Here is a 25,256-nt window from a genome sequence, read left to right as displayed (position 1 = left end):
TATCGATTTCTCTAAAGAATCCAATTTCCTCTTCAACTTTTCACTCAAAATAATAGTGATTCTTTCATGTTCTAGTTTATCAATTGCTTCCAATTTTATAATTTCTTCATTTTCCAACTTTTACATTTCTTCATTGAATGTAGAACATTCACGCAGTGTTGGCATTAAGCAGATTACAGATTTGTTTTCTGCAACTCTCATGTATATTTTCTCTGGGATAATATTTTCATTTGGAAACAAATTGGAAAGTAATTGTCTCTGTAAAGCTTGTTTGCCATGTTCAGTCATTTTTCCAATTCTTATATCTTGAAGAATAGTTCCATAATCAGCATCATTTGTCTGTCCCATATTTGTAATAAGTTCTTTATACTGAAAATATGACCAAATGTTTTTATTTCCAATGCTCCCATAACACTTTCTAGTATCTTCATTAAGCATGGGTGAATTTTGTGAATCTGGCGTTCGCGAATTTGCGTATTTGAGAACTCGCAATCCGCAAAATCCGCGAATTCTCGCGAATTTGCGTATTTTTTTGTGTGTTCGCAAGGGTTTAAGCCAGTTCGCGAGGGTTTTGTACCAGTTCGCAATTGGGAACTTTCTTGTCGGCTCGCAACGGTCGCGACTATGTTGTTTCTACGTTTGGTTCATCATCACAGGTTCCCAGCACCCTCTGTTTCACCACTGTCACCCTCTGTTTCACCCATGCCACCCTCTGGTACATCAATGCCACCCTCAGGTTCATCATCACTGTAGATTATGGGGGGGAAAAGCAAGCACACCTGCCCTGCTTCAACTGACATGAATTAATTTGGGGTTGATTTATTAATGTGTCACTGTTTTAAAATTCCAGTCTGGCACCTGCTTCCTTATCTGTAATTTGCTTTCTGTTGCAGTGCAATTTTTTTTTCCAGGACCTTTGTGGCCTCCTTGTAGCTATTCTATGAGCCTGCTGTGAGGGTCAGAGCAGGGTCATACAATTGTTGCAACTAGCAACTGAACTCTGGAGGGGCCCCAGTCAGGAAGCACTACAGGGAATGGTTACTATTACTAATGATGAGTTTGAACTTTTGCACCTGCTGAGTGCTTTCAGTTTTACAAAACTCGTTTTTCTGCAGAACAGCAACTGTAATGCCCCAAACAAACTTACTTGTGAAAGTTGATTTCTAATCCAAAAGTGATCCAAAGAAGTCAAAAGGCCTCAAATCCAAAAAAGTGCAGGCAAATGTCAACCTGAGGAGTTATTCTGATAAAAAATCATCATTTTCAGAAAGTCTATGCTGCTTGCTAGTGGATTTCTTGTGCAGAATTGCAAATTTTGTAATTTCGCGAGTGCGAGATTGTTGCTGCCCGCCGCACCTACATGTTCGCAATTGCGAACTCTCGCGATGCGTCGCCAAACTCCCGCGGGATCCCGCAGCAAGATCCAAAATGGCGCAGCACTCGCAAAATATCATGAAAAACAACTCGGCAAACGTTGAATGACGGTAAGTGAACGCCGCACGCCGCAAAATTGCATCACCAGGAAAAAAAAATCTGCTGCGTGCGAATTTGCGTATTTTCGGTAAGTTCGCGAGCGTTCGCGGATTACGAATTTACCGAAAATCTGCAAAATCCGCGAGCGGAACGGATTTTCCGCCCATCCCTGATCTTCATTCACCAGTGTTTTCAACACTGGTTGTCCGTTTAAAGGGGTAAGTTGTAGAAGATCTCCAAAAACGATGACGTGTTTTCCTCCAAATAATACGTCATACTCTGTTTTAAGAATTTGTTGCATTCTTAAATGCACAAAGGCAAGCATTATGTTTGATACCATGTTTACCTCATCAATAATGAGAAGTTTCATTTTCCTCAACACTCTTGAAACTTCACAAGAAGCTTCTCCAAATAGCTTGTGGTATTCTAATTTGTTTTCATGCTCTACTGGTAGCATTAATAAACGATGTAAAGTAATTCTTTAATATTGTGGGCTGCTAATCCAGTTGGAGCAGTCACAACACAAGACAAATGCGACTCAGTTGTTTTCTGTAGAAAACTTGTGATTACTTTAATTAAAAAACCTTTGCCTGTTCCAGCTTGTCCACTCACATACATACTGATAGGTTCAAATGATGAGCAAGAGCACTCTTTCTTCTCATAAAGTAATCCATGCTGAATCTGTTCTCTCACTTGCTCATATATTTCTTTCTGCTCAAGATTTAGTTGTTCTTCCAAGTTTCCTAAGTTTGATACATTGCTGTTTCCACCTCTACCATAGCAGTTGCTGCTTCATTTTGAACAATTGGTTCCACTAGTGGGTCCTGACTCAACGGAGCAGAAGTTTGACTGTCTTGAGAACTATCTCTAGCAATCTCAGCTGCAATTGTAGCTTCTTGCTCAATTTCGTCGTTCAACATTTTCACATAATTCGCAAAAACAGGACATTCTATAGTATCTTTAGTTGCATTAAAGGAATCTTCATAGCTCTCAAAATCTCCAAGTAATTCCAATTCTGAACGACATGGCTTGAAAAGTTGCAAAAGAGCTAAATAGTAAAATTCCCTTTTGTCAGGTGTTTCGCAACTCAGTTTACGGTGATTAATCAAATGTCCTTTTCTTTCTTTCACCAGACATCCTTCTGAACCAATCATGGCATATATACCATTATTTATGTTTTCTGTAATATTCTGTTTAAAAATATAGTTTTGCAGCATTTCATAGAGACAAATGTTCTCAAGATTATGACTTCTGTTTGGATAATATGTATCCAACATATTTGTTTTCACAATATCTGTACTTTCTGGCTCTTTTTCAGCTAAATATAAAATTTCTTGTACAGATTTAAGTACTCGGTTTCGTGTTGCAGCAATACCTAGTTCACCCAAATGATTCTTCTAGATTTGAAGTATAGACTTGCAGATGATAAGCGATCCGAGCATTCATACGCTCCAATTTCTCGATGAGATAACATCTTCAAACTGTAACTGTATAATTTCTTACTTAGGCTCTTCTCGTGGGAAATCTCTTCCCACATTTCCTTCAATTCCGTCTTTTCTGACTTTGTTATGTACGATGTGGCATATCGAGCAACAGCAATGGAATTGTCTGCAACATATTGAATATCCATATTAGCATTCCACATGGACAAAATGACTGGGTTATAGTCATTTATGTATTTTGACTCTTCATTTCTTCTTAAGTTGTAGGTATTTTTTGGAGACTTTCTTGTGATAGTATGTTGCAAAGATGACATAAAACTGTTCACTCTTTCTTTCGATATTACTGGTCGTGGAAATGCAAAACGGCATTTGCTGTAGAATTTGTCCTTAGATTTGTACTTTCGACGACAATATTTCCCACAACGATGGCTTTGGAATCGTAAGACTTGTTGTCTTAAGTCCTTATCTTGTGTACTTTTGGGTACATCACATGTAGCATATTCTTTAATTAAAGACAACACAGTATCATCTGAGTCTGTTCCAAATTTGGGAGCTTCTTTGATCCATAAGAGCATATGTATGTGAGGAGCACCTCTCTCTTGATACTCCTTTCTCCAAAAGAAATCCAGAACCTCTCCAAGAGGAGGATTTTTTTTATTGGTGATAAAAGACATCATAGCTTCGAATCTAGGATTGAAATACATGCATACATTAACAGGATCCAAAGAGCACAATTCTCCAGGTGCCTTGTATTCGATATTTAGTATATTTGGATTTGCCTCTCGAAGAAATTGAAGCAAATCATCCCAAGCATATTCAGCACAGCTTAAAGTAAGGAACCATGTTGGAGTTCCTAAGTTCCTTAGCATACATTTGAATTCTCCGTGACGATGGTACCAGTACTCATTAGTACCACGCTGATATGCCATCAGATTAATCAGCTGAGATTCCAAAACATTATCTTTCTGCTGTACTTTATCCATAAATTCCTTTGCCAAAACATTTTGCAGCTGTACACCTGTTTTCAATATATGGTTTACTGCATAAGAAAGTCCAGACAAATCACTCTCAAACAAATGTTGAAACAAATACGGAATACATTGTCGAAATCTTGGATCTTCTGTATATAATCTTGATGTCTGGTATTCAGATGCAGGAATCTGCACAGGTCGTTCATCATATCGTCCTCCTTTTCCTGTAGGAAACAACTGAGGGAAACAACAAGCTTCCAAGCTTTTTTCCCATACACTATTGGGACTTCCTTTTGCTTCTTTCATTTGGAATAGCTCTATAGCATTCCCCATCATTTCTTTGGAATGCAGTGGATGAACACTGTAATGTTCGTAGATTTCTTCAGTTTTGGACACATCCACTTTTTCAATTTGTCCAGATGGCAAGTCACTATCTTCTTGTACAGTTATTTATTCTTCTCCCACATACACATTTTTGTAATATTGATTACCAGATACAACGTTGCTTTTTTCACTTTCCTAACATCCACTAATTCTTGCCAGATTTTCTTACTCTTCGTAGGAACGCCATTAACAAGAATAACTAAAGGTTAATCCACTACATTTTCTACACCAATAGTTTCAATATTTTTCTTTAAATCTAGAGGCAAATATACAACTCTTCCCTTTAACCCTCTCTGTTAATCTGAAGAAGGCAGTTTTCCTGTCTTAGGCTCCATACAAACAATAGCCTGAAATTGATGCACACATTGGATAAGAATAGACTCATAGGTATTTAAATCCATCAGTTCAGAAGGAATATTTACCAACTCAAGATTATTATGCACAGCTCTAGCAGGCATTTTGTTCTCATCTAATTTGTTATAACACTATTTACAAATACGCTGATCAGAACCCAAATCAAAACAATTCTCAACCAACAAATAAGTTCCAAAATCCTTCCACTCATTATTATTTTCCTTTTCACTCTTTAAATACAAATAAACTCTCCTGGTCTGATTTTTATAATGAGTTCATCGACAACAGATACAAGAATAATTTGGCCTTTCACCTGAAATCACCTTAAACTTTATAATTTCTTGCTCAACATTTTCTACACCGCAATGTTCTACATTCTCTTCCACATTTTCTTCTATTAATATCTCAGTTTCTGCACTGTCTTCCTGAGGACCAAAGTATCTAACCTGAATTTCATCACAAACATTTGTTACATCTTATACAGATCCATGCAAAAGAGCACTGTTCAACTTTTTTAACATTAGTGCTGGGTTTTTTGCATAATACAATTTTCTCACTAATTTCCTCATTTCAGAATGATGTACTGCTAACATCCTGAAATGGTGAAAAACACTTCAACATACTTTTTTAGAAAGACAAGCCCGAGAATGACCTTGCAAACCAGTATTTTCTCTCACTCTGCAAGGGTCTAGTCCTTGCAACATCTTAATCTTTTGTTTAACACTTTTCATAGTATAGTTACGTAAGAAATTGCATAAAAAATCAATATATTCTTGCCGCACAATGCAAATACTATTATAATTCAATGTGTACACTGGACATTTAGGACACATCCCTAAAACTTCACCAGCTAACATCTCTTCTGCATTTCTAGGAACAATCTTCTCTTTCTCAATAGGACAACCATTTCTAACCTCATAAGCACGACCACTAGTGTCAACTGCATGCAACAAATCATTACTCTGAAGATAACTTTCTTCATTAAAAAAAGGCTCAGAACTTGAACTATGTTTCCATTCACCCAAAAAAACTCACAAAAGTTACTTCTGTTAATTAATCTACTCCACTTACTTTTGGCCTTCATTAAATTAATTGGCTTATCTAGTGATCTAACTCTATTGATAACTAAAATACACAATTTTCTTTTCAATTCCAAAGCTTTCTCAACTACATTTTCTATAGCTTTCTTCTTCTTATAAAATACAGTTTTTTTTCTTACATACCGTATTTTCTTTATTTAAATTTGACACAAATCTTTTATAAAACATTTGTTTCCTAATTTCCAAACATTGTTTTTTTCTCCTTTTACTATACACAGTTTTCTCTGCACTTCATTTTCCATGATTGTTCTCTTTATTTTATTTTTCGTTGCAGATACACTAATAACATTTTTCTGTTTGTGCACACTACTCTTAGTCTTTAATATGTTCCTAAAAAAAGTGTTCCTTGTCTTATCCGCACTTGTTTTCTCTTTGTTAACACATTCTTTTTCATGTAATTCTTGTTGTTGACTTCTCTTCAAATAAACACCTTTCTTTCGTTGTTTCTGCTTTTGAAACTTAGTCGGCATCATACAGTTTTTTCAGTATCGATAAACAGAATTTATAATAAAAAATATATATAACATTACAAAAATAAATATATCAAATATTCTATTATATTACTTACAAGAACAGAGGGAGGATTATGAGGACACACGTGGGACTATAAAAATGAAAGCACTTAAAACAAAAGAGGAAGGAGTATGAAACAAGGGAAAATATAACAAAAAACTGAAGTATAAACAGACACTGCAATACAACGAGATAAAGGAAGTATGAATAAACTAGAAAGTCTGAATAGGTAAGGGAGAGTCTGAAGAGAAAAATGGAAATATGAGGAGACGAAAGAGTATAAGAAGAAAAAAGAGAGTAAGAGGACAAACGGGGCACTATAAGAAGAGAGAGAAAGACTCTAAAGAAAGAAAGAAGGAATATGTGAAAAGATACGCAACTATAGGAATAAAAAAGGAATACTAGTAAAGGACAGTATGTATAAGGACAGAGAGAACGAAAAGTGGAGCAAAAGGAAAAAAAGGGTAAACAAGAACAGAGGATACATTCTGAGGTGAAAAGAAGAAGTATAAACAGATGGAGGATTATAAAGAGTGAAAAGTGTATGACGAAAGAGGCAGAAGTATGACAGGACAAACAAATATAAAGAGAGAGAACAGTACGAAAAGACGGAGAATATGAGGAAAGTGCTGCAGAGTGTATACGTGAATTAAGGAGCAGTAACAGATGTGAGCAAACAATATGAACAGATTTAAGAAGTATGAACACAGCGGACAGAAAATGAAAATAGAAAACAAATTTGAAGAAACAGTGGAAAATATAAACACAGAAAGAAGGAATATAGGACAAAAGGCAATACAAGAAAAACTCAGTAGTAAGAGTACACATTGAGAAGTAAGAGAAGAGAGACGAGAATATGAAAACAGGGGGCAGTATAACAACAAGGGGTAAAATGAGGAGAGGAATGTCACAATAAGAAAAGACAACAACAATATTAGTAGAGAGTGCAAAGTATAAGAAAAGACAGAAGAAATGTGAGAACAGACGCAAGAGTATTAGAAGAAAAAGACAAGTATGAGAAAGCAATAAGGAGTACCTGCAAAGAATAGCAAGTGTTAGGATTCAATCAGCCAGGTAGTCTTCTTTCTATGGCCATGTACAAACAGGTCACCTGATGGGCAGTGAGAGAGGTATTCAAGTCATAAGGGCTTCCTACCTGGGGTTCGTTGCTTGGCTTTGTTTCCTGTTATTGGACCTGGCTTCGTTTGGATTGGACCCTTGTTGTTTCCTGTTGGTCGTGAGAATTCCTGTGACTGGTGCGATGTGAATCAGCGGCTGGTGGTTCATGTCTGCCTTCCCTTGGCAGTTCGTTTTCTTCCCTGGCTCCTTTTGGGCATCCTGAGTGGGTGCCTTTTCACTTCCCTTGGACTTTCCCTCCCTGGACAACGCTGATTTTTACGGACCTCGGAGTCCCGTTGAAGGCTTCCATCGGGAGTCGGATCAGTAAGCGGCAGCGTGTTGGTCCATGAGCAGCGTCTTCCGGGGTTGTTTGCAGCTGCTCCCTCTCGTTGTGCCCTGCTCGGGTCATATCACGGATGTTGTTTTGTAGACCCGTTTAAGCTGTATTTAGTTAGTTAGAGAAGGTTGGGGGCTTAGTTATTTTTGGATTTCTTGTTGGCAATTCATTTCAAATGCTCTAACCACGTTAAGGGTTTTTTTAATGTCAAGAGACTTTTTCCCCTTTGAAGTGCCTGGATTGGGATCCCGGATCAGCATCTAAGCGGACGTTTTTACCGCTGTTGGCGGTTGCTGCATTTCCTGACTTGCCTTGAGGTACTCTCTACTGGGAATGCAGCGGTTATAGGCACACAGCTACGAGGATCTTTCTCTCGGTAAGAGGAGCATGTGTACAAGGGTGTGTGTGTTGTACTTGGCCACAGAACGAATTCAGAAAAGCTTGTATCAGCAGAAAAATTATTAGTGAGCCCTGTGTTCTTTCTTTTTGTTTCCCGCTTCAGGTATACACCTCCAGCTGACGGGATCTTTGGCTTGAGAAGTCCAGTGTACCTATCTTTCCCTCTTTCTTTTTCCCTCCCTCTTCCTGCGCTCTGGTTACTAGTGCCCTGTTTACATTTGCGGTGCACTCGTCCAGAGTCCGGGCAGGGGATAGGGTTCTTCATCGCCTCTGATGTATCTGGCGAAGTTGGATGGTCGAATCAACAGAAAACCAAGCCCACGAATTTAAATACTGCCCGGGCGATGTTTAACGGGGACAGGTACGAGATGGCTGAGGAGGGTAGTCTTACGCTACAGGATCTCATGGGGGCCATTAATTCCCTACAGTCCCAGATGCATGAGTTGAGACAGGAAAATGTGGGGTTCCGACAAGAACTCAGCGTGATGAGAGGCAGGGACCAATTTAGAGGTCAGGGACCTCTAGTTCAGCCTGCAACTTTCCATTTCGAGAGGGGTACGGGGCAGGGAACGCAGGGAGTGAGTGGAGGGACTCCCATAGCAGTATCAGTTTCTACTCCTGTTCCCATTCCGTTAGCTGCTCCTAAAAGGTTCTCAGGGGATTGCAATAAATTTAGCACATTCATGAACCAATGTCACCTGCACTTTATGTGTCAGCCTAATGCCTTTCCGGATGATTCTGCCAAAGTGGCATTTATCATCTCATATCTGGTAGGGATGGCTGCTTTGTGGGCTGTGCCCTTGGTGGAAAGCGATGATAAGGTGTTGTACGACTACATGGCATTCAAGGAGCAAATGAGAAGCTTGTTTGCGAAGCATGCTTTCATGCAGGCAAGCGATATGGAGTTGATAAAATTATGACAAGGCAAGCAAGATCTATTGACTTATATTGCCACATTTAATAGGTTGGTGTCCGAGACCCATTGGTCCGAAGAGAAGAGAATGTCTCTTTTTTATCAGGGGCTGGCCGAGGATGTTAAGGACATTGTGTCACAGGTGGTGGATCCACCATTGGATTGCGCTGCCTTTATTGACTTGGTAGTGAAGTTGAATCATAGGATGTTGGAGAGACGTGGGGAGCGGAGCCGTTTTCAGACATCTCGTGCCATGTGGGTGAAGAGCGAGGTAAAACTCGCTAGTGAGTCTAACCTCTTAGGTGCTGCGCTTATTCCAACGGCCGACGGCACCACTACCTCAGGAGTGCTGCCGTCGGCCGTTGGACGTTCGAACCTCACCTGCGCAATGGAATGTTCAGCACTGGAGCTGGACGTTCCATAGCTGCTAAGAGGTTACACCTGGTACTGAGCCCATGGAGATGGGGGGCGTTAGAGGTCCACTTACGTTTGATGAGAAAAAGAGAAGGCGAGATTTGAACCTGTGTTTATACAGTGGTCGTGCTGGCCATTATGCTCGTGAATGCCCAACGAAACCATCTAGTGTGGTGCCAAAGAAGACGGTAGCTTGTGTAGCTAAACAGGAATAGCACAATTTGTCATATGAGGTAGCAGGAGCTGTGCCTCAACACTTCACCATTCCGGCCTGTCTGGTGATCTCTAGCAGCAATCGTGCCATGGTGTCGGTGTTGATTGATTCAGGTGCCACAGGCAATTTTATGGATATCCAGTTGGCAGATAGGCTAAAGGTCCCTTTTGTGTTTAAAGAGCAACCTGAGCCGGTGCGGGTGATTGATGGGACTGAGTTGTCGTCAGGTTCTATCACACGACAGACTGAACCTATGTGTTTGTTATGTGACAATGGTCATTCTGAGTTTGTTTGTTTGGATTTGATCGACGCCCGTTCATTTGGTATAGTGTTAGGTGTACCTTGTTACCTTGGTTACAACTACACAATCCTCGGATTGATTGGGGGAGGCGTACAGTGTCCTTGGATTCGGTACACTGCTTGCAGAACTGTTATCAAGTTGCAACTGATCGAGTATCACCTCTGACATGTGCAACGGTGGGCAGTGAAAATGAATCTGTGTCAATACCAACACAGTATTCACGGTTCAGGGAAGTTTTTGATAAGGGTCAAGCGAATTCTCTCCCTCCCCACCGGTCGTTCGACTGTCGTATAGACCTGGTGCCTGGGGCTGTATTGCCGTGCAGTCGCATATATGCATTATCTAAACCAGAGGAGCGACATCTCAAAGAGTATGTGGATGACATGTTGGCAAAGGGAATTATTCGCCCCTCTTCCTCTTCGGTGTCATCGGCCATTTTCTTCATCCCGAAGAAGGAGGGTAGCTTGCCCGCTTGTGTAGAATATAGAGCCTTGAATAAGGTGACTGTAAAGAATAAATATCCTCTCCCCTTGATTCCGGTTTTGTTGGACCAATTAAAACATGCCACAGTGTTCACAAAGATGGATTTAAGGGGAGCATATCACCTCATTCGTGTGTTGCCGGGTGACGAATGAAAGACTGCTTTTAGGACTAAGTTTGGTTTGTTTGAGTATTTAGTTATGCCTTTTGGTTTATGTAATGCTCCAGCGTCTTTTCAGTTTTTCATTAATGAGGTTTTGAGGGAGTTCTTGGATTTAAGTGTTATCGTTTACATCGACGATATTTTGATTTTCTCTGAGTCTGTGTCTGAGCATGAGTTGCACGTCATCCAGGTATTGCAAAAGTTGAAGAAACATCAGTTGTATGTTAAACTGGAGAAGTGTCAGTTCCATAGGTCGAGTGTGGAACTCCTAGGTTTTATCATCTCAGGGGAAGGGATACAAATGGACCCACGGAAGATCGAGGCCATAGTCACCTGGTCAATACCGACTTGTGTAAAGGACGTACAAGTCCTGTTGGGGTTTGCCAATTTCAATCAGCTTTTTATATCAAATTTTTCTGATGTAGTGACCCCCATGACGGCCTTGTTGAAAAAAGGGGTGTTGTTTGTGTGGACCTCCGAGGCACAGGCTGCTTTTAAAGAGTTGATTGGCCGGTTTACATCTGCTCCGGTGCTTGTGCATCCGGATCCTGCCTTGCCCTTTTTTGTAGAGACTGATGCCTCTTTATGTGCTGTAGGGGTGTGCTCTCGCAGAGAGATCCAGCGACTGGAGAAATGCACCCCTTAGCTTTCTTCTCCAAAACCTTGTTGCCAGCTGAGCGCAATTATACCGTGGCCGAGAGGGAACTACTTGCCATCAAACTGTCCTTCGAGGAGTGGAGGCATTACTTATGGGGTGCCCGTCACTCGATAACAATATTTACAGATCATAAGAATCTAGAGTTTTTTAGGTCCGCTAGGGCATTGATTCCTCGGCAGATGCGTTGGGTTTTGTTTTTCAATGAATATGATTTTACCATTACTTATCGACCTGCTGCCCAACATGTAAAATCGGATGCCTTGTCTCGCATTCACGTAGACAGAGAAGAGGAGGGTTCTGAACGAGACAATAGACCCATGATATCTGGGCTTAGGATCATAGGGAGTGTCTCTGTGGAGGACTTCTTGGATGCCATTTGGGACAAAATGAGAAATGTAGATCTTTTCCCCTGATTGTCTCAATCATTGTTTAAGGTACGGGACGGGCTACTGTATCATGAGAACAGAATGTTTATTCCCCCAGAATTGAGGGATTCCGTTCTACATTGGTGTCATTCTACTGCTTTGATCGCCCATCCTGGTATTCCTAAGACAAAGGAGATTTGTTTGCGATGGTTTTGGTGGGATACGTTGGCTCATGATGTGCAGGTGTTTGTAGCCTCCTGTCCTATCTCACTGTCAGTAAGCCTTCGCATTCAGGTGCTTCTAGGAAACTACGGCCCTTACCTGTTCCTCCTGCACCATGGCATACCATAAGCATGGATTTTGTGACTGACCTCCCTTTAACATCTGGGTGTACTGCCATTATGGTAGTGGTAGATTTGTTTACTAAGATGGCACATTTCATCCCTTTGCCTAAAATACCAACAGCTAGGGAAATGGCCAAGGTTTTTATGACTTCAGTAGTGAGAATCCATGGGTTACCTACAGCTGTAGTGTCACATAGGGGGGCCCAGTTAATTTCCCATTTCTGGACTGAGTTATGTGCCCTTCTGCATATGGAGATCCGTCTGTCCTCTGCCTACCATCCACAGACAGATGGGCAGACGGAACGTAACAATCAAACCATGGAGCAGTATCTTTGTTGTTTGATGTCATCTTTGTCCTGTGATTGGGTGGAAGCTATTCCTTTGGCAGAATTTGCTTACAACAACAGCATGCATTCTGCCCTGGGAATGTCCCCTTTCTTCTGCTCCATGGGATACCATCCTAGGACCCTGCCAATGCAGCCGTCAGGGCTGGTGCCTGCTGTTGATACTCTGAGCAGGTCTTTGACTCATTTCATTTCGAAATCTTTTATTCGATTAATCGTGTAGATAATCATAAAAAGTACATCATAAATTTAAATACATCATTATAAAGCAAGACACGTTATTATTATTACATTATACACTACAAATTTAAAAGATAAAAGATAAAAAAGGAGTGCACTTTAGTTCATAAACAGACTTAATACAGATGATCACAAATTCAACTGGGCATCATTTCTATAGCTTTACGTATTGTTAAACAAGATTTCAGAAACATGGCTACATTCTTTGCCACGTATTGTGTTTCAAGTTGTTGTAATGCTAGAAATGCCGGGCGACAGGTCCTCAACCCCATCTTGCGCAACACTGGTATGACCCAGCGTTTACGCACTTCAACGTAATAATGACAAAACAATACTACATGCATAGTCGTTTGAGGGGAGGCCTTGTCACAAGGGCATTTTACTAGTTCGTGTGACCAGTTTAACATTTTTGGGAAGGTGACCAATCGAAAAAACAAATTAAAACGGAACCTGGTTAATAAGTACTTTTCATGATTAGATAAATGAAATGTAAGGTAAGGCTGTATACCCGGAGACAATTGGGCCATCAAAATGTGAGCGTTTGTTTGCTTGGATATTTCACCAGACAAACGCAATTCCCTTAAATGGTTTAGACATTGGAATTTCAAGGCTTTTCTTCTACTTAACTCAGTGATGGATGGTGGCTCAATAACATACTGAATGAGATCTAAGTCTTTCAGGAAGTTAACCACGTACACCAACCATGGAATGTTTTTCCAAGATGTCAGCTCTAGGCATTCTGTGATCAGGGCACGTGTCAGGTGGCATTGCGGCTTGGTCCAAATACGGTGCCATAGAAGAATTGGTTGACATTTGATGTAATCTGCTAAATAGTCAATCCCAAGCTCGATATGACAACCGTACGTGGGCGCACTCTGTGGGAGTGCCAACAAATATTTGGCAAAGCCATTTTGAATTTTTTGCAAGTCCGCCACATTTGCATAGCCCCATACACTGGCTCCGTATGTGGCGATGCTCTGACATTTAGCTTGATGGATTTTGAGCAATACAGGTGGGGTGGGTTTTCCCATTTTTCTAGAAAATGAGACAAGGGCGGAAGTTGCACGCTGTTAAAGCAGTTTTCTAGTTACCAATGCCCTTTTCCAAGTTAGTTGTTCATCTATTAGAATACCCAGGTAAGGGTATTCCCTAACTCGTTCCAGTTTGGAATGCTCAATGTGGAGATGTCTAGAGCTTTTTACCTTGGGCCCTGTTTGCATGACGAAGGTCTTAGTCTTGTTTACTTTTAACCCAAGTGAGAGCATGTAATTGCAGTATTTATCCAGCTGTTTTTGGACCTGTACTAGGGTCCTAGCAAAAATTACGGAATCGTCAGCGTAGAGTAATGCTGGAATAGGGCGATGGTTGATGGTAGGTAAATCCTGGCTCCATTCTAACATGGCTGCTTCCAGACCGTTGGTGTATAAGTTAAACAAGAAGGGAGCCAGGACACAGCCCTGTCTAACTCCACGGGTTATTGGAAAGGAAGATGTTAATTCTCCTCCCATGCCATATCTCACGCATGCCGAGGCGTCAGAGTAAAGCTCGCGTAGAAATGTAATGAGGGGAGGATCAACACCCAACTCCTCCAAAATAGACCACAGCTTGGCGTGGATTACACAGTCAAACGCCGCGCTGAGGTCGACGTAGACCATAAATAAGTTACCCCGCTTTGCTCCCACATACTTTCCAATTAAAAGTGTAAGGTTTAGGGCCTGTTCAACAGTACCCAGTCCCTCCCTGAATCCATACTGTAGGTCGGTTAAGATGTTCTTGTCTGCCGCCCAATCCTGGAGGCGATCCAGAATTAGGCGTCCCGCGACTTTACCCAGTGAATCCAGGAGGGAGATGGGCCTGTAGCAGGCAGGATTGTTTCTTTCACCCTTTTTAAAAATTGGAAGAAGTATGGACGAGGACCAAGAGTCCAAAAGGCCAGTATTTAAGACTGCCGCCATAAGCTGGGTGACGATTGGGGACCATAAGTCAATGTTAGAGACAAATATGTCAAGGGGGGCACCGTCTGGGCCGGGAGCCTTTCCGGTTTTTGAGGAGGATAGTGCACATATGACCTCCCCGAGTGTGAAATGGAGATCTATTGGATAGACCCCTTTTTTGGCGGGTGCAGTTATTGGATTGAGCTGTTCGACGTTTACCGAGTGTGAGTCACTAAAGATCTTAGAGAAGTGAGTCACCCACTATTCCGCGGTCACAGCTACGTCCAGATGTTGATGTGAATTTGCCTCGAGCAAAAATGGAGATTTAACTACCTGCCAGAACTGGGAGCTGTCCTTACTAAAGCAACTCTCATGTAATTGGGCCCATAATTTGTTCTTATGGTCTTTTTTACAGCTAATTTGGGCTTGTTTGTACTCGGATCTTAGTTTAGCTACTTTATTTTTGTCTCTGATAGGGTTGTGTAGCTCTTTTTTTAGAGCAGTTAGAGCTTTCCGACATGCCGTGTTGAACCATCTTGGCTCAGAGTGGTTACCGGATTTGTGAGTTCGGAATAGTTCATTCTGGATAACTATCAGGATTTCCCCGAAGCTAGAAATAATTTGCTCGGGGGGAGAATCCTCCTCAAGACAGATGTTTATCCATGGGAGTGCCTTAGATATGACCTTAGTTGATGTTACTAGTGGATCAATCCTTGACCATTTCACAGAATAACCATTGGTTCTATCCATACTCAGTGTTTTTTGGGTCAACAGGCTCTTCCTGGTAAGATGAGGAATATTCATGGATAACTTAAGAACGATACTGTTGGGAAAATGATCACCTGAGATTTCTGCTCCTGTATTGAACTGACAGAGTGTACCCTTTAAAGTATAAGAACACAGTATGAAGTCTATAGTGCTCGAACAACCCCTGCTGTGAAAAGTAGGATTAAAGTCAACAGGGGGGTCTACAAGTTCATTGGCGTAAGTCATTTCTAAAGACATTAAACTGTCATTAAAGGAGTCTCCTGCGAGGGAGTGGGTGAAATGTGTCAGCGGACAATCATTCTCATCTAGAAGGCCACAGTTGATTTTCTTGTAATTAGGACACAGTTGAACATTAAAATCCCCTCCCCATATTACATTACACGTTGTTGGTAAATGCTTAGTACACTGTTTGCTTAAAGACAGGGAAATTGCAGACACAGTTTTCGCACATTCTACTGGAGATAAGTTGTTATAAAAATTAATAAAAGTATATGACGTACCATTTTTAAAAGTAACCATTAGAATTTGATAATTCGATGTGGTACAAAGGGTAGAGATTTTCCTTGCTGCGAGGTTGTTTGAAGTGTATAGCACAAGACCTCCCATAGGTCTGCCATGTGTTGATGGGCAAGCTGGAGAATGGAATGTTTTATAGCCTAGTATATGAAGTGGGTCAATTGTCCAGCTTTCTTGCAGACAAATTATCTGATGTGTGTTAACAAATTCCAGCCAAGGTTTCATTAAGATCTTTGATCGGAGACCTGCTACGTTCCAGAATAATATTGGTACTAGGAGGGTCGACGAGGTTTCATTGGTGAGTGCTGGACTTCCTTTTTGAGATGGAATTTTTAAGGGTAAACAGGGATCAGTATTAAGAGGGCAGGGAAGGGTATCTCCTCGACTGTCACATATAGTAAGATGACGGGGCTGAATGTCATCACATAGAGAAGAATATGCATCCACTGTATCAGTTAAGACTACTGAAATGGGTGACAGCGTCAATCTAGTTGCTGGAGTAAGAATTTGAAAAGAACGTGGAGGCATTGTTGTTGGTTGACCAAGTGGAAATGAATTCCTGCCGATCAGAGGGGTGGGAGATGGTGGTCAATCTACCATCTCCAGGCAGTCAAACCTATTATACGTAGGAACGCCCCTCCAATCGAGGAGTGGCGTGGTGTCTCTACCTCCTTGTCCCGTCCAGTTTGACCAGTCTAGGTTTCTGTCCCAGCTTCCTACCTGGGTCCAGTTCCACTCTGGGCCTGTTGGTAGGGATTTGGCTGGAGGATAGAAAAAGGCTAGTCTTTTCGTGCCAATTCCTTCAGGAGATGTTTGGGGACCCCATGAGGAGATATATTCAACTGTTTGGGGATCCTCGAAAGTTATTATTATGCAATCTCCTGAGATCATTTTTGGCTCCTTCCCTACCCAAGGGACTCTGCGGACTGAGACAACTCTATTATTAGCATAGGGAGGAAGTGGCCGATTCAACGATAACCAGTGGAGTACCTTATTTTTTAAGGACCGTCCAGGTTCTTCAGAATTGATGTGCAGCGCTGGGACCCCAGTCATGATGATAACGAATGGGGTTGCTTCTGGGGGAAGATGAGCAGGTCGAGCTCCATTACGTCTCGTGTTGTAAGCTGCGTTTTTTGGTGCAGGTGTTTTTGCTGTAATCGATGTTTTTGTTGGAATGGAGGGTTGGCCTGTTGGTACAGGAGGGACGGGAACGGAGGAATTAGCGGGCTTTTTTGCAGCTGTATTAGTTGTTGTTTGCTGCACAGATGTACTAGTTGGTTTTTGATGGACTGCCGCTGTGGTAGTCACCTGTTTGAGAGCTTGGGGCGTTTGATGGGGAATTATTCCTCCCACATTTTTTGGTTTTGGCTTATGTGACTGGATCGTAGGAAGTGAGGGTGCAGGGATCGGACTTTTCTTAGCTTTTAAATCAGATGTTATTAAAGCTAATGATTTTTCGATTTTTAACAGCGATAGTTCGATCGGTTTTAGGTGTAGTTTAATCAATGTTTCTATAGAGGCTAATGTATGAGTGTCAATAGTGGTAGGATCCTGCCCACTACATACATTACCATGTGTGTCAGATGAAAGGTTTATTATATCTGACGTTGTGGTGGTAATCTGCTGTTGAAGGGTCAACGGTTGGGAAATGTGCTGGACTGGGGTGGGAGAGTGCACAAAAAATTGTGCCAAGGATTCCTGTCGAGTGTCGGGATTATTTTGGGGAGATTTCTTATTTCCTTTTTTCCCCTTCCTCTTTTTGGGAATAGCACCTTCCCTCTGACCCCTTGTGTTGGGAGAAGAAAAGTCCTCCTCTGGTGGATTTGTAAAGAGGATCGGGGTTCTCTCAATTGATGGGGAAAGATGGGATGTGGGAGAGTGTGATATTTGTGTTGCTGAAAGATCAATAGACACTGATAAATCCACAGTACCTGCTACAGTTCTTGTTGCAAGCCAGGGTCTAAATTGCGTTGAGGAGTTTTGGCTGCTGCCAATAGACCCAAGGATGAGCGTTTGGCTGCAGCTAGGTCCTGAGAGACCCTCCTTTCTAGCAGGAGAACACCTTGGTTTATGGCGTCATTCGCTTTAGCGATAAATTGGTCTATTGGGCCTATAACCTGGGCAGCATGAGTAAGTTTACTATTTCTGGTGATTCTGGGTGACATATTTGCAAAATCAATGAACACAGTATCAGAATACAATACAAAATGTCCGGTTTAGGCAAAGTACTGTTGTTTAGGAAAAGGGTTGAACGTAAAAGGGAAGTGAAATGTCAATAAGGTGGCCCAGTCCAGTCTTATCCGGTCTTGAACGGGCTTAAACGGGCCCGCCCTTGGCCCGGGCTTCGGCCCGTGCTCCGTCCCGCGCGCGTCCCGCGTCGCGGTTGAGCTGGTGCCAGTAAAGTACAAGGAGACTTGGGGCGTGGCCGCCGGGGGAAGAGGCACCAGCTGTGTGAGCTGAGGCTGCTGGTCCTCGCAGTCCCCCGGTAGGCTCCACGCGCTGTGCAAATTGTAAATGCCTCGTCCTGGGAGCGCGTTGGCTCTCCACCGACTGTGGAGCCGCTCACACCAGGTAAGGCTGAGTCAGAGTGCAAAATGTGCGGCACCCGCGAAGCGGGTGTCGCGAAAGGTATCCGGTTAGGCTGGGCAGCAGCAAACAGAAGTCTATCTCACTCCGTGGTTCAAGGTAAATCCCAGGAGGCACCCACTCGATCAGTGGACCCAGGCGTAGTTAACAGCGGAGGCTGGGGGCGTGGCCGCCGGGGGAAGAGGCACCAGCTGTGTGAGCTGAGGCTGCTGGTCCTCGCAGTCCCCCGGTAGGCTCCACGCGCTGTGCAAATTGTAAATGCCTCGTCCTGGGAGCGCGTTGGCTCTCCACCGACTGTGGAGCCGCTCACACCAGGTAAGGCTGAGTCAGAGTGCAAAATGAGCAGCACCCGCGAAGCGGGTGTCGCAAAAGGTATCCGGTTAGGCTGGGCAGCAGAAAACAGAAGTCTATCTCACTCCGTGGTTCAAGGTAAATCCCAGGAGGCACCCACTCGATCAGTGGACCCAGGCGTAGTTAACAGCGGAGGCTGGGGGCGTGGCCGCCGGGGGAAGAGGCACCAGCTGTGTGAGCTGAGGCTGCTGGTCCTCGCAGTCCCCCGGTAGGCTCCACGCGCTGTGCAAATTGTAAATGCCTCGTCCTGGGAGCGCGTTGGCTCTCCACCGACTGTGGAGCCGCTCACACCAGGTAAGGCTGAGTCAGAGTGCAAAATGAGCGGCACCCGCGAAGCGCGTGTCGCGAAAGGTATCCGGTTAGGCTGGGCAGCAGCAAACAGAAGTCTATCTCACTCCGTGGTACAAGGTAAATCCCAGGAGTCTTTGACCCACATATGGGAGGAGGCGCAAGTCCATCTGCAGAAGGCCAAGGAGACAATGAAAGTGCAGGCTGATAAATATAGGGTTCCAGCTCCCTTGTACGCAGTGGGAGATCGTGTATGGTTGGCCACAAAGAACCTCCATATAAGAGGGTCACGGAAATTATTGCCTCGTTATGTGAGCCCCTTTTCCATCAGTAAAGTCATCAATCCAGTGGCTATGAGGTTAGATCTTCCAGATGAGTATGGGGTTCATCCTGTTTTCCATACCTCACGTATTAAACCTTATGTCCAGTCCACACAGACGTTGCCTCCTCCCCCTCCCTTGGTGATTGATGGTCAAGAGGAATTTGAGGTGCAGTCGATCCTGGATTCACAGCGCAGACGAGGTAGATTGTTTTACCTAGTTGATTGGAAGGGTTACACAGCTGAGGATCGAACATGGGAGTTGGCAGGTCATGTTCACGACCCTAGGTTAGTGCTTCAATTCCATTCTAAACACCCTTCGAAACCCCGGCCAGTGGGAAGACCTATGGGGGGAGGTACTGTTAGGATTCAATCAGCCAGGGAGTCTTCTTTCTATAGCCATGTACAAACAGGTCACCTGATGGGCAGTGGGAGTGGTATTCAAGTCATAAGGGCTTCCTACCTGGGGTTCGTTGCTTGGTTTTGTTTCCTGTTATTGGACCTGGCTTCTTTTGGATTGGACCCTTGTTGTTTCCTGTTGGTCGTGAGAATTCCTGTGACTGGTGCGATGTGAATCAGCGGCTGTTGGTTCATGTCTGCCTTCCCTTGGCAGTTCGTTTTCTTCCCTGGCTCCTTTTGGGCATCCTGAGTGGGTACCTTTTCACTTCCCTTGGACTTTCCCTCCCTGGACAACGCTATATTTTTACGGACCTCGGAGTCCCGTTGAAGGCTTCCATCGGGAGTCGGATCAGTAAGCGGCTGCGTGTTGGTCCATGAGCAGCGTCTTCCGGGGTTGTTTGCAGCTGCTCCCTCTCGTTGTGCCCTGTTCGGGTCATATCACAGATGTTGTTTTGGAGACCAGTTTAAGCTGTATTTAGTTAGTTAGAGTAGGTTGGGGGCTTAGTTATTTTTGGATTTCTTGTTGGCAATTCATTTCAAATGCTCTAACCACGTTAAGGGTTTTTTTATTCCAAGAGACTTTTTCCCCTTTGAAGTGCCTGTTTTGGGATCCCGGATCAGCATATAAGCGGACGTTTTTACCGCTGTTGGTAGTTGCTGCATTTCCTGACTTGCCTTCAGGTACTCTCTACTGGGAATGCAGCGGTTATAGGCACACAGCTACGAGGATCTTTCTCTCGGTAAGAGGAGCATGTGTACAAGGGTGTGTGTGTTGAACTTGGCCACAGAACGAATTCAGAAAAGCTTTTATCAGCAGAAATATAATTAGTGAGCCCTGTGTTCTTTCTTTTTGTTTCCCGCTTCAGGTATACACCTCCAGCTGACGGGATCTTTGGCTTGAGAAGTCCAGTGTACCTATCTTTCCCTCTATCTTTTTCCCTCCCTCTTCCTGCTCTCTGGTTACTAGTGCCCGGTTTACATTTGCGGTGCACTTGTCCAGAGTCTGGGCAGGGGATAGGGTTCTTCATCGCCTCTGCAGTATCGGGCGAAGCTGGATGGGTCGAATCAACAGAAAGAATAAGAAGAAACATAGAATATAACAACAGAAAAGTATATATGAAGAAAGGCGAAGAAATGTATAAAAAGACACAGACACAAAAATATGCAGAAAACACAAATATAAAGGAAGACTGACCTTATAAGCAGAGAGGGAGTACTAACAAAAGACAGTAACAACTATGACGACAGTAGTAAATATAAAGACAAGAGACAATATAAACAGTAGCACAAATATGCAAAAATAGGACCAAGTATAAAAAAAGGATAAAAAGAGAGCAGAATATAAGAAAAAGAAGATAGTATAATGAGAGAGGAAGGAGTAAGACAAGAGAGAAAGGAGTATGACAAGACAGTGTAGAAAATATGCAAAAAGGGGCGAATATAGGGGCATATTATCAAGCCTGGGTGATACAATTATCGCAACTTTATCGGCAGGATCTGCCGCTAAAGTGGCGATAATGGGCTTGATAAATATGCTCTATGAAATTCAAATCGAAGCTCATGTTAGATGTGAAGAACATCTAACATTAGCTTCGATTAGAATTCCATAGAACATATTATAAAGCCCATTATTACAACATCATCTGCAGTTTCCTGACGATAAAGTGGCGATAATTTTAACGCCCAGGCTTGATGATATGCCCCATGGTGGCATATTATCAAGGACCGCTGTTAAAATTATCGCCGTTTATCGGCAGAATACTGCCGATAAAACGGTGATAATGGGCTTGATAATACGCCCTTATTAATTCCCATAGAAGCCCATGTTCAGGTTTTAACATGGGCTTCTATGGAAATTAACAAGGGCGTATTATCAAACCCATTGTTGCTGTTTTATCGACAGTTTCCTGCCGATAAAACAGCAATAATTTTAACACCGGTCCTTGATAATATGCCCCATACATCCTTAATGTACACACATGCACAGTGTAATATTACACAAAAAATGAGACCATGTATTTTACCATTTACTACTGAAAAACGTTTAACTGACTATACATATTCCATGTATATAATTACTAGATATCAGTGAACAACAATGACTCATTTTTCAAATACGTATGCATTTTACTACATTATTTCTGCCACTATTACATCAAATAAACTAACACAATAAAACAACAAAGGCGCATAAGGGGCTTGTAAATATGCCCAGACTATATACAGAGGGATAGAAACGAGAAAGAAGACAGAACAGGGAGTATCAAGAAAAAAATGAAATAAGAAGAGAGAGGGAAGAAAATGAAGAGACAGAAGGAATAAGAGGAGAGACAAGAAAATATAAACACAAAGAACGACAATATGAGCACAGAGGACAATATAAGAAAAAGACAGTAGTGCCGAGAGAGAGAAAGGAGTAAGAGGAGAGAGAGGGAAGTATAAAAACAGAGGCTACAAATTATTGAAAAAAGGGACAAATATAAGGGCATATTATCAAGGACCGGTGTTAAAATTATCGCTGTTTTATCGGCAGGAAAATGGTGAGAAAACGGCGATAATGGGCTTGATCAGCCATGGCCCGTGGAGGGAGATGCAGGGCACAGAACGAAATTAGTTTTATTAATTTAATTGTTTACTTACCTGCAATCATCCAGATTCCGTTGTTTATCACCCCCTACCCTGCCCCTCTCCCGCTCCGCCTGTCCCACCGCAACTCCCTCCACGGGCCGCATCTGGGCTTAATAATACGCCCTTCTTAATTCCCATAGAAGCCCATATTAACCCCAGAACATGGGCTCTATGGGAATTAACACTGGTCCTTGATAATATGCCCGTCAGTGCCATATTATCAGTAAAGGGCGAGACATTATCGCCGCTTTTATCGGCAGGAAACGGCCGCTAAAGCGGCGATAATGGTCTTGATAATATATCCTTGTGAATTTCCATAGAAGCCCAGGTTAAGACCATAACCTGGGCTTCTATGGGAATTCACAAGGACATATTATCAAGCCCATTATCACCGCTATACCGGCAGTTTCCTGCCGATAAAAGCGGCGATAATGTATCGCCCTTTATTGATAATATGGCCCATAATCCCTTTATGTACACAGACGCACAAACTGATAATAAACAAAAAAACATAACAGCATGAATTATAGCAAAACACATTTACTACTATAAAAGGTTTAACAACGGACGAATATAGGGGCATATTATCAAGACAGGCAATAACATTATCGCTGCTATATCGGCAGTTTTCTGCCGATAAAGCGGCGATAATTTTATCTCCTATCTTGATGTACCCCATAATTCCTTAATGTACAAAGATGCACCGCACACATTCACATACAACGTATCAACTCACCTTTCAAATTGATTTTTATATTAAGAACAATACCACACACAGTGGATATTCTTATACAGAATCTCTCTAGTTCAGTCTTTCCAGCAGAACTGTGAAATGGAACATTTTCCCTCTTATTTTACACATACATACATATAAATAACCAATTAAAATCCTTTACACATTAATTCAAAACAATACAAACATTTCTATTGGTTTAACCCCTTCCATGCTGGTGACGAACCCCAGCCGTCATGCACTACGGTGCTCGTGTGCTGATGACGGCTGGGGTTCGTCATGAAACATGGAGTAAATGAAAAGCCAGCACAGTGGGGGAAAATGCACAGCAGCGATGTGGTTAACATTCCAAACCTTTCCAACTGACATAAGTTTCCACCCTACCCCCAACAAATCATGCAAAAGTCAACTGTCAACAGAAGTCAAAAGTTCAGCACTGTATAAAACACTGCTCCTCAACAAATTTATACTATGCATAAGCACTTACTTATAAGTACCAATAAAGCGAAAAGCTCTCATTACAAGCAACCAAGATATAAACACATATACTTGATAGATATCTGTAAAATATTTCTTTTTAATTAATTTTTCTTGGTTATGTACGCTTATGGAACAACTTTCAAAATTCGAACAGTACGCGCATACTAAATATACCATTAAAAAAAATAGCATCTATCACTACTTTTTTCCAATACCCGGAGACCCCATCCACCGGGGCTCACATATAACGTTCAAGACCGTGGGGAGAGCCCCAAAACCCCCACGGTCCCAGCTGGCTCCCTGCGTCCTTCGGGAGCTGCAATTGTTTTTGGTCAGACAAACCAGCTTACATACTGCTCTCTCAGACAAAAAACAATCTGCTTTCCTACTTCAACGAGAACTCTCGCCCAACCATAGCAAACAGCAGAGTCCCAGGGATAGGCACCCTATAACACTACAGGAGCCGACCCTCGGAGATGATGCTCCACAGGGCCATCAAAGACTCAACAAAGGCCATCAAATATTTTGACCTTAGGGATCATTGTAAATCCCCCTAAGCAGTGCTACGGGATCAGGAAGTCCTATAGCAAATAGCAAACTTTTCCGATCAATCTACACACACAATGTACCCACATATACAAATAAATAAAAAAATCACATTTATTCCCACATTAAATTCAAAACGAAACACATTTTTATATTGCTTGAACTTTTGCACCCTTTCCAACTGACAAAACATTCAACCCTTCCCCCATTCCACAATCTGCCAGTTACCATAGAAACACTTCAGGGAACACCAAAGTCAGCACACATGTGAAAAGTTCATCATACACTGTTGCAAATTAAAACAGCAAGTATGCTTGACTTGAGAATATACCAGTTTATCTTATGTAACGTTCTTTTCTATCATTTTTTCTTAACCAATAAAAATAAGGCTTTTAAAAAACAGAAACATGCATCCTAGTTTTCTGTAAAATGTTGTCAAACAACCAATCATTTCTTTTCTTTTTTCAAAACTGCATGTTGTCCACCATTTTAGAAAAATCTTACTTTTCAAACTGCCATTTCATTTACAGAGACCATCAGAGTGCATCCAGACCCCTCTTCAAAATGCTTACAGTGTGGATTGTGGGACACAGCTACATTTTCTGGAGCCAAAGGTACGCACAACAGAAAAGAATTCACAAAGACCTAGGTTTACCAAATGTAGACATTAAATGGATTGGACCGAGAGGATTAAAGTGCCACCAATTGATGCCATTGGTGATATCCTTTTTACATCTCCAACACCCTGACCTCATAATTGTGCACTGTGGTGGCAATGACCTAGGCACTTGGACTGGGGTAGGTCTGGAAATGCTTATGAAGGATACCTTTAGAGAATTGATCGCACTTTTCCCCCAAACTGCCTTTGTCTATTCTAATATATGCCAAAGGCAGAAATGGAACTGGTCCAACCACTATTGTCAACAGATTGAAAAAGCTAGGAAACATGTGAATAAATCTGTTTCAGCCTTTCTCCGAGACTATCGAATGGGGTCCATCTACCACAACAATCTGCGTTTCAATATGCATGACATCTATTGTAGAGATGGTGTACATTTTACAGATGAGGGGAACAGAGTCTTCCTCATGAACTTAAGACTCTGCATCGGTACTTACTTGTAGGTACTAAAATCTCCTAATAAACACCAGGGCTCTTTTTAGAGACACACAACACATAAAG

Source organism: Lissotriton vulgaris, chromosome 3_2, assembly GCF_964263255.1.
Source record: "Lissotriton vulgaris chromosome 3_2, aLisVul1.2, whole genome shotgun sequence".
In the NCBI taxonomy this organism is placed as follows: Eukaryota; Metazoa; Chordata; class Amphibia; order Caudata; family Salamandridae; genus Lissotriton; species Lissotriton vulgaris.
Note: the sequence above shows the minus strand (reverse complement) of the source record.